This window comes from Diceros bicornis, chromosome 35 (genome assembly GCF_020826845.1).
Source record: "Diceros bicornis minor isolate mBicDic1 chromosome 35, mDicBic1.mat.cur, whole genome shotgun sequence".
Classification (NCBI taxonomy): Eukaryota; Metazoa; Chordata; class Mammalia; order Perissodactyla; family Rhinocerotidae; genus Diceros; species Diceros bicornis.
Window position 1 is genome coordinate 31,419,562 of NC_080774.1, and position 16,787 is coordinate 31,436,348.

Consider the following 16,787-nt stretch of genomic DNA (forward strand, 5'->3'; position numbering starts at 1 on the left):
GGTCAGAGGGAGCAATGTCTCTGCTCTTTGGAGTCAGAGGAGTCTCATTTGCATAAGAGGAGAAACTAAGAGGTCTGCACTGAAGAACAGCTGAATTTCAAATTGTGAGAGAATGTGGCCACTTGAATAAAATGAAAAACTACTAGCACTACAATAACACTCACCAAGAAATGTCCTTAAACCCAAACCTCCACCTAGTTAAGGTGAGGACGGAATCATCCCCTCCAGCGGAGTGAGGGCAGAACCAGCTAGTCACCCCAAATCTGGTCAGAAACCCAACTGAAAATAGAAGCTTTGGATCCAGGAGAACTTACCACTGGAACTCCAAGGCTCTCTGGTGGAAACGGAGGTACCTTCCAGGTGTCCAAGGCAGCACCAGGGTCTGTGGTCAGTTGCTCTGAATCCTGCCAACTATGCCAGGAAATGATGACACAGAATCAGGCAGAAAACCAAAATGTGTTCTGAGGAAGCGAAAGGAGTCAAGGGTTTATAAAGGCAAAAAGAGATAAATTACACAGGTTGTTTTGCAAAATTTGTGATTGGTGCTGCAACAACTGTTACTTCTTGGCCATACATGATCGGTTGCTAAGGCCATCTCTAAGGCAGAAAGTTCTTATCCATAGGAGTAAGCATATTTTTTGGAAGAAGGTCAAGATGACAGCAGAGAAGCACAGTGCAAAAGTTACATTCTGTCTGGGTAGAGACGTGGTGTGTGTGCATTGGCCTCATTTCCTTAACAGTCCCCCAGCTCCATTTTAGAAGCCTTGACATATGTTGCTCCATTTTGTTATTGCTGTCCACAGAGAAAATAAAATTCTGTTGGTTAAGCCACCCAGTCTGTGGTATTTTGTTATGGCAGCCCTAGCTGACTGAGACAGGACTCACTCTCCTGGGGATAAGCGGCAGGGAGGTTTTCTGCTGGTTTTCCTGGCTCTCTGCTGACCTCCCTCCATCCGCCTGCTGCCTACTGCCAAAGCCGTCTTTCTAAGGGCAGACACGATGGCACTGTTCAGAGGCTCCCCAAGGCCTATCTGGTGCGTCCCATTGAAAGGGTCCAGTTCCCCACTGTCCTCTAAGGAGGACAAGTTAAGGGTCTGCTTGAATATCCACTAAGGAGTCTCCAGAACCGGGTCCTGCGTTCTGGCGCTGAGCTGGGGAACGCCTGGATTCCTCCTCCCCTGCTTTTCCAAGAAGTATATACACATTGGATCCTAAAGAAAGTGCAGTCCATCTTTACAGAATGGAGGAATCAGGTGCTTGTTCCAAAGTCCTCCAAAAGGGACACTGTGCCCCAACCCAACTCTTCGGGGTGGGAGGACTGTGGTGTACCACCCCCCTTGTCCCTGGAATCCTACTCCTCATTAAAGAAGTAATCAAATCCCGCCCGGATCCTGGGCGCTGGATGGGAAAGGCTTTTCTGCACCAGGAACGAGGCAGACAAGAAAGAGGGCGCAGATTTTGGGTTGATGACGAGCAGGCATGTCTGCAAAGACCCGAATACGGACCGGGGAGGCCAGCGGGTCTGGGGCGCCCGCCAATGGGACGGCAGGACAAGGAGGCAAGGGGGCTTATGTGCACGGTAGGGTCCTGTGCCCCACCCAGGGGGCGCTGTGGCCCCCGCAACGTAAAGTCAGAGAACGCCCCAGAACGCCCGGCCCTTCTTTCGCCTTCCGCGACCACCAACCTTCCCGCCAAAACCACATTCAAGCAGAAAGCGCCACACTCCGCGCGTAGAGCAAGAGCCAATCAAAAGCGGGATTCCCGGCGTCAGCCCGCCCCCAGGCGCTGCGGCCCAATGGCCGCGGGGCAGCGGCGGGCTCCTCTGGGGAGCGCGCTCGGCGGCGGCGGCGGTTGAGGGCGAGGAGCGGTTCAGGGCGAGGAGCGGCGGCGGCGGCGGGGAGCTCAGCATGGTGAGGCCGGGGCGGGAGGCGGCGCTGCGGGCCGGCAGGCGTTGGCGGGACCCCGGCACTGTCGCCCCGCGGACGCCCAGGCGGGAGGGCGGACGAAGCCGCCACGTGAGGCGGCGGGGGCAGGCCCGGGGGCCGCGGGGAGAGGGCGCGGGCGGCCCGGCCTGTGGGGCGAGCGGAGCGCCGGCGGCCGGGGGCACCGCGAGGCCCGGGGGCCCGGAACGGGCTCGTCCTCTGGGGTGCGGGCCCCGGGCGGTGGGGACCCGGCGTGGGAGCGTCCGGTGAAGGGGGTGCAGGTGCGGCGGCTCCCGGACATCGTGTCGTCAGGAGCCGGGGTGGCGGCGGGTCGTTGCTCGGCCTGGACTCGGGCCCCGGGAGCACAGACGGTGTTGGGGTCCCGAAGGCTGGGGGCGGTCTCCGGACCTCCCTCCGCGACTGCAGGTTCTCGAGGACCCAGAGCCCGCGTTCGTGGGGTCGTGTCTGCCGGGGCTGCTCACGTTAGAGATTAAGATGAGCCGCTTTACAAAGACTCGCTTTCAAGCAGCACGTTACCGTAAATAGCAGACCCCGCAGTCTGAACAGCCGGGTTGTCAGTCCTTGCGAGTGAAAACAGCGTTCCGTGGAAAAGCAGCTAGTTCAGCTGGCGACTCAAACAAATGCCCCGGGCTCCTCCCGAGCCGCTGCGTTTCGGCCTGTGCACAAGTGCCGCGTCCCTACGTTGCGTTTTGTGGCAGTTCTCCAGGGAGAGATTTAGTACAGTTAATCAGCGTCTCTGCTGCATCAGGGACATTCTTAAGTGAATCTGGCTTTACTTTTTCTTCTTTTTACTCTGAGCGCGTAAGTGTGAGGAACCCAGTGACCACTGGTACAGTCTGGTGCCGCTGCCGTGATTCGGGCTCAGGCGCCAGCCGTTGTGTCCACCTTTGATTGTGCACCATCAGGCCGAATGTCAACACAGTGGAGGGACTAGTAACCTCCTAGTCCTACTGTGAAATGCTTCTGTCTCCCTGTGCCCTGCAGAGGTCTGTGGACCCCTGGCGGCCTGGGAACTCCACCCTGATTCCTCTGAGGACCTTGCTGGGTAGGGGATCAGTAGGAGCAAGGGCTCATTCACAGGAGAACACGGCTTCATTGTAGAGTAAAGGAAGGGGAGAGCGGAAGGGTCTGTTTGCACATTTGGGACAGGAAGGTGAATCTTCTGGGTAGGAAGGGAACAAGGTCATCTTCCAAGAATATGGAGAGAGAAGTTGGTCTGGAGTTTGAAAAGATCACAGGAAGTTTCAAATAATTTTTTCAGAGGAGATACAGCTGACTAAAGAAATGTAGATTTTAGTGATCTAGGTGAGGCTGGCGATGAATTTGTAATTAAGGCTTTCTGTTGAAAGCTAGGAATGATTTTCCTGACTGCTTTGATTATGTCATTGGTTAGATAATCAGATGGAAGTGGCCTTGCAGACCACTTAGCTCCCCAGCCCCCATTCTGTAAATGAAGAAGTTGGGGGGCTTCCCCAGGTCACAGAGCTGACTCTGACCACACTGGGGCTGAGGAGTCGAATGCCACATCAGGCCTCCTGGGAGACACACTCTGTGAAATGCAGGGTGTCTGGACTTAAGGAAGGCACAATGATAATATGGATTTGAAAAGTGTGGTTGGGTGGATTCCAGAGCACTTCCCAGAGTGTTGAGGAATTTTCCTCTGGAGGAGGCAGTTCCTTGTCACTGGAGAAGTTCTTTCTGGAACTGAATGCCTCCTTCTGGGGTGATATGGGGGGACTGCCGCGTCATGTCCATCTTTGATGCCCTGATGACTCTGAGTTTGGTGCTTGTATGGTAGAAAACAGGACTTCAAGTTCTTGGGATTGTGCATTAGAATTTAGGGTGGAGGGGACACCTCAAGTTTCATTTGGTTTCCTCTCTGTATTTGTAAGGATGATGTGTCTACAACTGAACAAGTGGTTCTTGTCTGTACAGTTAGGTTCCCGGCAGGAAAGAGATGGTACATTCAGAATAGCTACTTTGGGGAGAATCTTTAAAAGGTACCGTTTATAAAGGAATGGGCAGAATTTCAGGAAACCACCGAAGGGCAGCGCAGTGTCCCAGCATTCGGGGTGTCTGGAGCCATCACCTTCTAGGCTTGAAGTGGGGACGGGAGGGAGTGGTCACTAGAAGTTGACAGGGCAGCTTTATGAGGAGCGCTGACTGCTGAAAGCTGTGGCCTTGATAAGCGGCCTCCAGCAACCCCTGGTGGTCTGGCAGGGAGGGAGCCCCGACCACACTTTCTTCTAACCTCCGGGTCTTTGCTGCTGCCTGCCACTGGCTGGAGCAAGCAGAAGCCAGAGGGCAAGGAAGCCCTTTGATGCAGTCCCCATGGTCAGCCTCTGGGAGCCCAGAGCTGGATGGAGAACAACAGAGGGTAGATCACGAGGGCAGCTGGGAGACACACACAGTGACCGCTGGCACTTGGGCCGTGGTGACCTGTGTCCTAGTCCACTTTTTCTTCCTGGAATCTCTTTCCTTTTACCTTATTCTTTGGTCAGGACACAATCAAAAACTGCTATATTCTTCAGAGAATTATGTGACTAGCCATAATGTGGAGTTTACTATTGACATTACACTTCTTCCACATTTTAAAATAACCCAATTTTTGTATAGTAGCAAACACTTAGGTTGTGGGCTATAAACTCTGGCACTTACTAGCTAGGGTGGTTTAGGGCATGTCAGTTTTCACATAAAATGGTCACATAAGCCTTGTGGGAAATAAGGTTTGAAAAAGCTGTAGACACTCTGAAGGCCACACATATGTTCTGCATGTCATAGAGTGACAGTTGCCTTGAAGACGCGGGTCTCACCTTTATGTTCTGGTTCCCAGCGTGAGTGCATCTCTATCCACGTGGGGTGGGCCAGGGTCCAGATCAGCAATGCCTGCTGGGAAGTATACCACCTTGAATGTGGAATTGAGCCCAATGGTCAGATGCCAAGTGACAAAACCATCAGTGGTGGAGATGACTCATTCAACATGTTGTTCAGCGGGACTGGGGCTGGCAGGCAAGTGCCCAGAGCAGTGTTTGTGGACCTGGAGCCCACTGTGGTCGGTAGGTACTTGGCATTCAGGGCGGCTGTCCTGGGAGGGTGGGAGAGCCTTGCTAAAGCCCCACGTGTGCTCCTTTGAATCCTTCTTCAGAAAGGACAGACGTACAAGTGTATACCCGTGGCCACGTTAGGTGAGAAACTGGAAGGTTAGTGCTTGAAATGTCTGTGGGACTCAGGCTCCGAATTTAGAAAAACCTGCTGTAAGGTGGGCCAGCAGGAAGATGGGCTGGGGATAGATTCACTCGTGGCCACCTCAGCCCTGGTCAGGTGGTTGTGTAGACCCTGTCTGCAGGGTGCCCGGGTCCCTCCTTAATGCTGTGCACTCCCTCAGGCTGGTGCATGAGTGTTGACCTGCATCTTACACATAGAAAGGTAAGTACAGAACATTCATTGGGTTCCTCCAGATTAGGAGTCTGAGGTAGTTTCCAAGGAAAGCTGCAAAGAGAGCACCTTTCAGTGGCCACCCAGGAGATGACCGAATGTCACCCTGAAGTCTGTGAGACCCAGGCCACATAGAGTGCCCTGATGGGACTGCCCAGCAAAAGTCATGCTGTGAACTGTCTAGTATGTAAGGGAGTTTTAAACTATACCCATGGCTGTAGCTACGGGTATGAAAGAAATATGCACGTGTAGAATTGCCTGTGTGTGGATGTGAGAGCTCTGTTCCCTTCCTTGGGAACCGGTCACCCTGGCATTTGTACCACAAGTTGACTCTTCTCTCCTAGAGCCATAGGTTGCAGTTCTAGTCTGTGTATTACACAGAGACATTTCCTAAAAGACATGGATGCTGTTGACCTACAAGGAACAGCATGTGCTTGGGAGAATGGAACAGTCCTGAATCTGTCCACCCTGGTGAGTTAACAATAGGCCTTAAAGTCTCGCGGCCCCTGTGTCCTCTGTAGATGAAGTGCGCACAGGGACCTACAGGCAGCTCTTCCACCCGGAGCAGCTGATCACCGGGAAGGAAGACGCAGCCAATAATTACGCCAGAGGCCACTGCACCATCGGCAAGGAGATCGTTGACCTGGTCCTGGACCGCATCCGCAAACTGGTAAGAAGAGCGCTGAGAAGGCTTCCTGTGGACATTGTCCTAGACGGGAGGGTAGGCCTTGGATTGTGACCAGGAGGACATTTTGGCAAAACGGAGGCCAGAATCACGAGTCCACAGTCTGACTCTCCAGTGCGGCTGCGGTGCACCCATACATCTTTAACGTCTGCTCTGCTCTGCCTCTAGGTGTAATGCGTGTTCACTGGGGAGGATGTGAGTCGTATGATCTTGCAGAGGAAGAGAAGTGACCGTGGCTGGTTGGAGGTGGGCGGTGTGGCTTCTGCAGGTGTTGGCTCACGTTCTCTGCTTTCTCTCAGGCGGATCTGTGCACGGGGCTGCAGGGCTTCCTCATCTTCCACAGCTTTGGGGGCGGCACTGGTGCTGGGTTTGCATCTCTGCTCATGGAGCGCCTCTCAGTGGACTATGGCAAGAAGTCCAAGCTCGAATTTGCCATTTACCCAGCCCCCTAGGTTTCCGTGGCCATAGTGGAGCCCCACAACTCCATCCTGACCACCAACACAACCCTGGAACATTCTAACTGTGCCTTGGTGGTGGACAACAAAGCCACCTATGACATATGTCGGTGCAACCTGGATATTGAGCAGCCCACGTACACCAATCTCAACCGTCTCGTTGGGCATATCCTGTCCTCCATCACAGCCGCCATGCAATTCGATGGGGGCTTGACAAAATTCCAGACCAACCTAGTCCTGTACCCCCGCATCCACATCCCCCTGGCCACCTATGCCCTGGTCATCTCAGCCGAGAAGGCCTACCACGAGCAGCTGTCTGTGGCCGAGATCACCAATGCTTGCTTCAAGCCAGCCAACCAGACGGTCAAGTGTGACCCTCACCAAGGCAAGTACATGGCCTGCTGCATGTGGTACAGGGGCCATGTGGTCCCGAAAGACGTCACTGCAGCCATCGCCACCATTAAGACGAAGTGCACCATCCAGTTTGTGGATTGGTGCCTGACTGGATTTAAGGTAGGTCTGGTGATGTGGAGGGGGTCTACCCATTAGCAAGCAGCAGACCCTGCAATAGAACGTGGCCCTTTGCAGAGAATTCCCCTGTTCCCTGGCAGCTCGGCTCTTGGTCATAACTTGGAACCAGAATGATCATTTATTCAGAGGCGTCTTTGGAACTTTCTTCCTGAGTCATCACACTATAGATCTGTGATGAAAGTATTTTCTTTAACAGAATAGAAAATTTTTTGAAGGATTTTTTTTTCCTTTTCCTGAGTAGTAAAATTACTGTGGGGAATGTAGTTTGGACGGAGAAATGTAGACATTTTCAGGGCATTTTAGTAAGTCATGTAGATATTTGAAATTGGGGAATTGCTGTAAACTGATTGTTGTCACTAAATCTTACTTCATTCCATAGTATGTAGAAACCACATTCAATTTAAATGTCCTGTGCAGTGTTTGATTTAAAGAAAAACTATCATGAATCTTTTTGTGAAGAAAATGGCAACGTCTTTATTTCTCTCTTGTTAAGCCTAGAAATTCTGGCCTGAGTTTGCCTCAGACCACAGTTTGTCCCCACCTTCCATTGGATACAGGATAGAAACCTTGCTGTCACTCTCCAGCTTTGTCCCATCCTCGGCCACTGAACCCTGTGGATTCTTTCCCTCGGGACTGTGCTCCCCTGAGCCTTTTCAGGCCTCCCCTGCTAGCTCAGACCCTCACTGCTTCTGCTAGGCCTGCTGCGGTGGTTCTGAACTAGGCCTTCCTCCTCACATCCTCCTCTTCTAGCTCAGGGGTCATCATGGTGGGTGGACCAGCCGCCTGGCTGGTTCTGTAAATAAGTTTTGCGTGAACACAGCCACACCTGTTCATTGGCGTATAGTTGTGGCTGCTTTTGCTGCAAAGATAGAACTGAGGAGCTGTAACAGACCACGTGGCCCACCAAGCCTAGAATATGTAGTGTCTGGTCCTTTACAGACAAGGTTTGCTGACCCGGGCTCCAGCTGACCCTGTGTGCTGCTGCCAAAACCTCTGGTCACGTTGTCCCTTTGATCTGCAACTTGGAATGCCTCCTCTTTGGTCCCAACCCTAGGATGTCACCCCCTTCCTCCTACTTAGCACACACATCGACGACCTCCTGGTGCAGTGGTGCCAGCAGTTCCAGGACCTCTGACTCGTCTGCCAACAGCAGTGGGGGTCCCCTGACCTGAAGGGCCGCATGGAAGGCTGGTCCGGGCTGCACAGTGCTGCATTGCTGGAGGCGGTGGAGCACCAGCTTCATCTGTGAGGAGCCCCTGCTCACATGACAGGCCCCGGAGCCAGACAGTCAGAATTTCCAACCCACGGTTTCAAAGCATAAGATTTACTAAATTCTAGGAAAAGTGAGTGAGGTTTTTCAATTGAATTTGCCATTTTTCACGCTTCTCCATTGATGGGACATGTGGACTAAAGTATAAAAGCTTAAAACTGGAGTTTCAAAATCTGAGGTCCATGGAAGGGGGGGTTGTCCACAAAATCACTGAAACTGTGGGTCACATGTGTAAGGTCAGGACATTTTGGGAGGGAAAAGGGTTTTTGTGGATTCTCCACAGCATTTATGACCCACAGCAGGTTACAAGCCGTAGGTTACGACACAATTCATCTTTGTCCCCACTGTCCGTGGTCTCAGTAAAAGCGACGTACCTTTCACTTTAAGCAAAACATGTTGATGTCTGTTTATAAAAGACCTAGTAATATGGATATTTTCTCTCAGAGCCGAACCTGAGGTCCAGGAGGGTGAAGTCACTGTTTTAAGTCACTTGGTTAGTTCAGCTGTAGCATAACCAAGACCAGCACACAGAACTAGTTCTAAATTTTTGTGCCTTAATATATTCAAAAGGTGACAGAAAATGTCTTGAATGAGGCCAGCCCCGTGGCTTAGCAGTTAAGTGCGCGCGCTCCGCTACTGGCGGCCCGGGTTCGGATCCAGGGCGCACACCGACGCACCGCTTCTCCGGCCATGCTGAGGCCACGTCCCACATACAGCAACTAGAAGGATGTGCAACTATGACATACAACTATCTACTGGGGCTTTGGGGAAAAAAAAAAAAGGAGGAGGATTGGCAATAGATGTTAGCTCAGAGCCGGTCTTCCTCAGCAAAAAGAGGAGGATTAGCACGCATGTTAGCTCAGGGCTGATCTTCCTCACAAAAAAAAAAAAAATGTCTTGAACGGACCCTCAGTTTTTCAGAAAAGTTTATTAGCAACTGGAGGAAGCCACACAGAGCCTCTGCTGGGGGGATGGGGAGCCCACAGGCCGGTGGTGTGAGAAGTCTCCACCCATCTCAGGTGCTGCCCCTGGGGGCTCTTCCCTGGTCCACCCACCTTGGGCAGCCTGGTGGCACTGGGCTGGCGGGGCATCCTCTGGCTGGATCCTTCCCGGCCGCCGCGTACTGCCAGTGCTCGGCCTTCACCACGAGCACTGCTGCCTTTGTTTCTCCCTGAGCAGACAGAACACCACCGTCAGGAACCCGGGCAAGCCCCACGGTCACAGCGCACCTACTGTGTTTGTGTTCTCTGAGCAACATTTGTGTTGAGGACACTTCTGTCACAGTCCTTTCAGCCGGGGACCCTATGGCAACCCTGAGGCTGAGCACCACCTGGAGACAGCACATCCAAGAGGAGTCCTTGGCAGAGTTCAGGAGGCCCTCCTAGGACGGAGGCAACGCCAGGAGCGATGGGGGACGTTCTGAAGATCAATATAAGGGAAGGGGAGCTCAGCCTGGTGACTCCCGCCCTGGAGAGCGTACACGGTCAGCCCTGACCACAAGCAGACAGGAGGGCTCCCTGCAGGGCCGCTGGTCTCCTCCCAGCAGGCCCTCTCCGGATCGCCCACATCTGAACGGATCAGGAAGCGCGTCAGTCATCAAGTACGGAAGTCAGGCTTTTGAATGTGGATCTGGAGAGCTCTTTCTCACACGTTTCCCGCCCTCCCTCAGGATTCCGCACACATTCCATGATCAAGCCTCCTGCTCCCAGGGTCACTCCCGGGCCCGTGATGGCTCTGCCGTGGCTCGACCACTTGAGCCTCACCCTGACCACGGGAGTCACACTCAGAGGGAGGCTCCACATATGGATCCCATGGGTTCAGCTACTCCTTGATGTGTCCTTTGCTTTCTTTATTCTCTTTGTGAAGACAGCCAGGAAGCTCTGCAGCCACACCTGGCCCAGAGCTCGATTAAAGGAGTAGCTGCCCCGGGTTCGGGGGTGACAGCATCAGCGAGACCAAGAGGACTCCACGGGGACAAAACGTCCCCAGGAACAGGCTCGCCCACTGGGTCACAGCCCCTCCCCATTGGGCCTGCCCCAGCCAGGGTTCTCCTCTGCTCCGCCCTAGCAGGGTCCGCCCTGTGGGCTCACCAGGGCAGGTGTGACCTGCTTGACCCCCAGACTCCATCCCAGTTCTTGGTCAAATAGCCTCCCACAGGGAATTGTGAGTTCTTGCAGAAAAGACACAAGGAAGTTTCTTAGGGGCCTGTTACGTCACTTCTGTGTCACCATTTGTCACCTTGAGCAAGCGGAGGCATCTGCATTAGAGACTCTGCAGACCCTGGCTCCTCCAGAAGGACATCAGACTCACGTTCACGCTAATACTGACAACTGAATTCTCCCCAGGATTCCTGCAGGGATGGGACGGCCCTTCTTAGGAGAATTTCTCGAAAGTTCTTCCTCAGAGAGCAGGGGTCTTTGCTGCCCGGTGGGTGGGGAGGGTTACAGTGATGCCATGCTTGGAACTCTGAGGGCTTGGGTTTTCCCAGCCTCGCCTCCCTGGGCTTCACACTCAAGTGCTCGTGTACACTTGATGTGACTAAGATGTAATAATAGGTTATCCAGAGCCAAGGGGGAGCAGACAGGAGCGTGTGGTGGGGTGAAGCTGGGCCAACGCAGCCTACCAGTGACTCAGAAAGACAGACACAGAGAGAACCGTCACCCCCCATTTCCTTTGGTGCAAATGCCACTATGCTGGTCCCCACTGCAAGGATCCCATGTCTTACGAGAGCATGAGCCCCACCACTCTGCAGTGTCTCCCAACATGCTAGTGCCCCCCTGAGGACACAGCCCCGCCCCAGGCCAGGCCGAGCAGACTTAGGTCTTCTGTAGCCTCTGGCCTAACCCTGGGAGGTTAGGGCCCCATGGACTCTCCATGAGGGGCGTTTCCTGAAGGACTGGGGAGAACAGCTCAGGCACAGCTCACCCCCAGCAAGTGGCGGCTCTCAGATGTGGGCCTGACTGTGAAGCCAGCTTTTCTTCAGCCTGCCACACACATGAGCTTCTTCTCCCCCTCAGTATAATAACCTGGCCCTTCTGGAAAGTCAAGGATGAGAGGAAAGAAGAAAAGAGCAAATAATGTTCATCTTTAAATCTGACAAAGCCAATAAACCCCAGAAATAAAAAACCAATGTCACTGAGTCACAACAGGCACCCAGAAACCATCTAACGGTGAAAGCAGGCCATCATCCCGCTCTGGGTGATTCTTGGAGTCCTTCAGGAATCACGTGCTCCCGGGATTAGCGGGGAGACCCATTCAGGCCTCTTCATTTTCCGCATGGAGATGGGGAGGTGGAGACTGGTCTGCAGGGCCTGGCAACGGGAAGACCTGCTTTGTTAAGCCCGGCTCAGCCACGCCCTCCCTGGGGGACCCAGCAAGGGAGTTTTTGGAGCTGCTCACACCTGCCCCAGCTCCCTCATGGAGGGGTTATTAGGGTGAGAGGGAATGGAGGGTGGGGCTGAGCCAAGGGTGACTGCAGGCTGCGGTGGGGCGCGGTGGGGACCTGCTCTCAGGCCGGGTTCCTGAGGGCCCCTCTTAGGCATCAAAGACAGACAGTGATCACTGAATGTTAGAAACACTCTGGCTTATTGTCTTCAATGTCAGTGCTCCTCCCATCACTAAAACTAGCTTGTAGCCACTCAGTGCTCTGTGACCCTCTAATGAAACAAAATCCTAAAGCGCACCAGCCTGTCAGCACCTGGGACTCGGGGAGCCCCTGAAGCTGAGGAGCCAGCCAGACCCAGTGCGACCCACTCTGCCGTTTCTCTTTAGTGTGGCCCTTGTGATCCCCACTCACCATCCCCTGCAAGCTGTTCCAGCAGAGCTGCTTGACAAGGAGGATCTACAAAAAGCCTAGTGGAGCTGTTGCTCCCATCCCTTCTTGCCAGTCCCCAAAAGTGGTCTTTCTCCTTTGTGGTGGGAGCACCCCCTCGTGGCAAAATTGGCAAGTGGGGCCATGGAGGCAAATATTAGTGACTGGCCATGAGTGTACAGTGAATGCCATGTTGTGTGAGGAAGGAAAAGAATGGGGGCGGGGAGGACAGGTACAGAGGGTTGAGGAATGAGGAGAGGAAAGAAAAGACGACAGCCCCGCTGCGGGAGCCACTGCAGCCAGGCGAGGCAGCACAGCGGGCCACCCCGAGATCTTCAAGGCAGGCGGGCAGGGTTGTGGCCAGGGCGAGTAGGCGGCCAGGGCAGTACATGACCTGGCTGGAGAGCCCATCAGAAGGTCTGCACCCACCAGCCAGCACTGCTGCCCTCTCTGGCCGGGCTCAAAGTAGGGGCTTAATCAGTGCTTCCAGAACACGTTACAGACATGACAACAGAGACCGACGTGCACACATGCACTTTTAACTGTGAACTGAGTCTCCACTTCTTGGGAAGGTGTTCTCCCACGTGGACGTGCCCAGTGACCCCACCCTGCACGCACACACACAGCCATGATTGTGAATGTTCTGGAGCAGCACTGTCCAATAGCAATATGATGCGAGCCACATGTGTGTTTTCAATTACCTAGTAGCCACATTAAAAAGTGAAAAGAAAACAGGAAATTAATTTAAATAATCTGTTTTAATTAACCCCAAATGTCCAATATATGATCATTTCAGCATGGAGTCAATATGAAAGTTATTCGTGAGGTGGGGGGTTCCCTCTGTGCTGATCCTCCGGTGTCCGGTCGTGCGCTCTGCACCTACACTCCCAGCGCGTCTCACCCGCACCAGCCCTGGGGCCTGTGGCTCCCTCACTGGAGGGTGCAGCTCCCCGTGAGGCTCACGGCTTCCGCCCACCAAGTTCATCTCACACGTCCTGAGAGATGTCTTTTTTAAATTGTCCAGTTTCCCTAAACTTCAACAGAGAGCACTCCACTGCATTTAACTTCTCCTCAGTGACCCCCCCCATCCTCACCATGACAAGCATTACCCCCTGTGCTTTCAGGGTCTTCTGTTTCCCCTTTTCTGCCGGGAAAGACAGAAATGAGTGAGCTTGTTGGTGACAATCCCCACAGGCCACCTCGATGGCCAGGGGTCAGGAACCCAGACAGAGTCAAGCCCCTGAGAGGGGTCCAGCCCATGGCCTGGAGCAACTGCACACCCCGATTCTGTGGGAAACCTAAGGCCAGTGAGTGCCCACAGCCCCAGACCCCCGTCGTCCTCATGGGCCACCACGGGCCCCACAGTGGGGTCACTCTGACAACTCTTTATTTTCTCCACCCCAGATCCTGCCGTTAATGAGGTGGCTGGAAGGTCTGTGTGACAGATGCTGTGACATGTGGCCTCTGCCTCTCAGCCTCAGCGCATTCCTGGCATGGCCCCTCATCTGCCTGCTCCCCTCCCATTCCTCCCCATCAAACCCCTCCCAGGCTGCCCTCTACCCCACCAGGCATCTCCCCAGGGCCTCCGTGTCCTGGTCTCCTGGCCGGCGGCCGCCCAGCCCAGCAGGACCCAAGGCCTGAGCACTTGAGGAGAGAACGACCCTGTGGAGCCCAGCGCTCCACTCCTGTCCCCGGACTTGGGGCTTCCTCCCCACCTCCCTCAGAGCCCCCTCGGATCCTCCCACCCCCTCTATGCCAGTGCTCCCAGAGCCATTCCCATGGCACACCTCTTGACTCCCTGTTCTCTCCCTCTCCCTGCTAGGTGAGCACCCCCAGCTCAGGCCCGGCTCCCACCAATGGCCTGGATCCAGGCTCCGCATCTGCCTCCCACCTGCCCTTCCTCTCTCAGCTCCTCCCCACCACCCCACCTGCAGGGCTGCAGGGCAAGGAGACTGCAGCTGGTCCCCCCGCCTGTTGAACCCTTACTGCTCCAGCGAGGCCAGCTGCACCAGCCTCCCCCGCCCCCGTCCCTGTTACTGTCGCTTTATCTAGCCCTCTCCCTCCCTGGACCAAGAGCATGTCCCTCTTGCAGTCCCAGTGGGCCCTCAGCACTGGAGCTGGCCTGGCACCCAGAGTCCTGAGTGAGTGGGACCCAACACCCCCTCAGGTGAGGAGGACTCTATTCCTGGTTTCTCCCTCCCTCTGGAAACTGGCCCATCGATTCCTCAGCCCAGTCTCTAGTCCACCCACCCCTCCCCTGACCTGCCCCTTGGCCCTTCCCCACTCCTCCCTGGCCCCAGCTCCAGGTGGCACCTGGAACTTCCAGGTGGGCAATATGGGGAGGGGCGTGAAGGAGGGTGAAGCCAGAGCACCTGTGGGATCTCAGGCCCTCCCTCACACAACCCCGGCAATGCCGGGCAGGTACCGCCTGCTCAGGAATCAGGCAGAAAAGAGGAGTCACAGTCTCCTCCAGGCTGCCCATCCAGATGGCTGACAGCATCTAAGAGGCCAAGGTGTCTCTCACACCCAGGGCTTTGCTCTCCACAGCGCACCACGCTGCCCCTTCCCTGCCCCTCAGTCTGTTGTCCTCTTCTGGGGTGGGGGCACCTCTACAGAGCACAAGTCTAACCCAGCAGAGTTAGCCTCTGGAGGGAGGGGGTGTTGGTCCTGTTCTAGAAGTACTGTGGTTTGTCTCTAATAAAGTGAGCTGTGAAATCCTGTCCTCGGTCTCTAAGCTGTGTGGCAGGGATGGTGCACAGGGTCCTGCCCTTGCAGCTCGAAGGTGTTCTGGCTTTCTGGGGGCCGTGGCAGTTTCCATGGAAACAAGAAAGCACACCAACTCCCAGAGATGAACCAATAAACAACCTGTAAAAGGAGAGATTACGCAGCAAGAGAACCGGGGGGCCCAGGAGAGAGAGGCAAGTGCATGGCAGCTGGGCCCTGGAGTAGAACCAGAGAGGCCGCAGGCCGAGGGGCCCAGGAAAAGGAGGGCCTTGCAGGGGGCTATAGTTCTTGGCAGAGAGAAAGGAGGCCTCTGGAGGTCAGAGAGAGACACAGAGCAGACAGAGCGTGGATCAGTGAGGAGGCCTGCGCTCAAGTGCCAGGGGCCTCACAGGGCAGGGGACGCGGGTACCCAGGGCCCTGACACTCCCACCCACGGGGGCCCAGCCTGCCCCCTACCCAAACGTCAGCCCTGTCTCGGGGTGTCTGTGAGAGCCCTGGTGCTTCTGGCCCAGGAGCCAGCCCAGGAGGTTCGGCTGCATGTCAAGTGTTTCTGATAGCCACTGGGAGCAGAAGTGACACACAGGGAGGATGCAGTTGGCGCTCCACCGTGACACCTGGTCACCAGCACCTCTTCATCCCCCAGTGATGAGCCTCGAGAGTGAGGAGGGCCCTCACACCTGAGCCCAGCGCTCTGCCACTTAGGCCTCTGCACCCTGAGCATCTAGGGCAGCCAGGGGCTGCCACGCTGACTCCCGTCCCACAACCCGAGGAGGGAAGCTCAGCTGGCCAGACTCCTGAGCAGGACTTGGGTCTGGGTGGGGTACAGGCGAGGGGGTGGCAGGAAGGCCTCTGCCTGCCCAACTCTCTGAGCACGTCCCTGGAGGCTGTACAAACCGTGAGAACACGAACCAAAGCAATCTTGTTCCCGCGTTTGTAGAATGAAGGCAGGAGCCCCGAGGTGAGAAGAGGCTGGGGCAGCGGAAGTCCGGGATGAGGCCCAGCCTACTCAGGCCTCCCTGGGGCACCCCCTCTGAGCCCATCCGATCTGGACGTGCTTTCTCAAGGGCGGCAGCCAAGCCGAAGCTGGGGACTGGAGCCCAAGGCGGAGCCCTTGGATGACCCAGCGGGTCCTGGGAGAAGACCAACAGATAGGCCTGGCCACTGACGGCCGAGCCGGCGCTTTGTCAGGCGCTGCCCACCTCCCCGCCCCTGCCACCCGGCCGCCCAGGCCACAGGGGCAGGGAGCACCGGGCCCGACTCTGACTTGTCTCAGGCACGCTCGATGTGGGCAGAGACACGGCCGCAGGGGCCTGGGGCTCGCTCGCCAGCCTCTGCCCGGCACACATGGACTTGAACAACTGGCGAGGGGCGCCACGTTCAGCTTCAGCAGGTCCACCAGGATCCTGGAGAGAGCAGACGCGGTGCGCAGGGAGCCCTCCTCGCCCGGGCCAGGCGTGGCCGCCTCCCTCAAGACCCCGACTCTACGCTGGGCCTTAAGGGGGTCCCACAAGGGCGGGGCTGGGGACCAGGAGTGTCGGGGGTCGGCCGAGCGCAGCACCCCCTCGCCCGTTCACTTGAACACGTCGGGGTCGATGGCGCCGCCCGCCGCCTGGGCCAGCTTGTACAGCTCCGTCTCCCCTCGGCCATTCTGTCCGCAGACACGTACGTGCCGGGCGGTGTGTTAAATGGGGGGGGAAACGTGGCCGACCCCAGAGACCCGCTCCTCGGCGATCAGTGCTTCCCTACTAGGCTGCATCGGTCGCTTACGTAAGCAGCACCCAGCGCAGTGCATGGCATACAGTGGGCGCTCAATAAATGCCTGTCAGAGGAAAGGCAGTCAACACACACTGCGTAATCGTTCTGCACCGGTTCCCCACTACCGGGCACGCCCCGCGGGCCCTGATAAATGGCCTCTCATTACGCGCACGCGCAG

General features: G+C 55.7%; 2 pseudogenes; one reads left to right on the forward strand and one right to left on the reverse strand.

Annotated features, from left to right (window-relative positions):
* The first annotated feature begins 1,479 nt into the window (after window positions 1-1,479).
* LOC131398625 (tubulin alpha-3 chain-like) lies at window positions 1,480-9,584 on the forward strand (annotated as a pseudogene).
* A 4,806-nt stretch (window positions 9,585-14,390) lies between these two features.
* Window positions 14,391-16,532, reverse strand: LOC131398626 (mitotic-spindle organizing protein 2B-like; annotated as a pseudogene).
* Window positions 16,533-16,787: the final 255 nt, after the last annotated feature.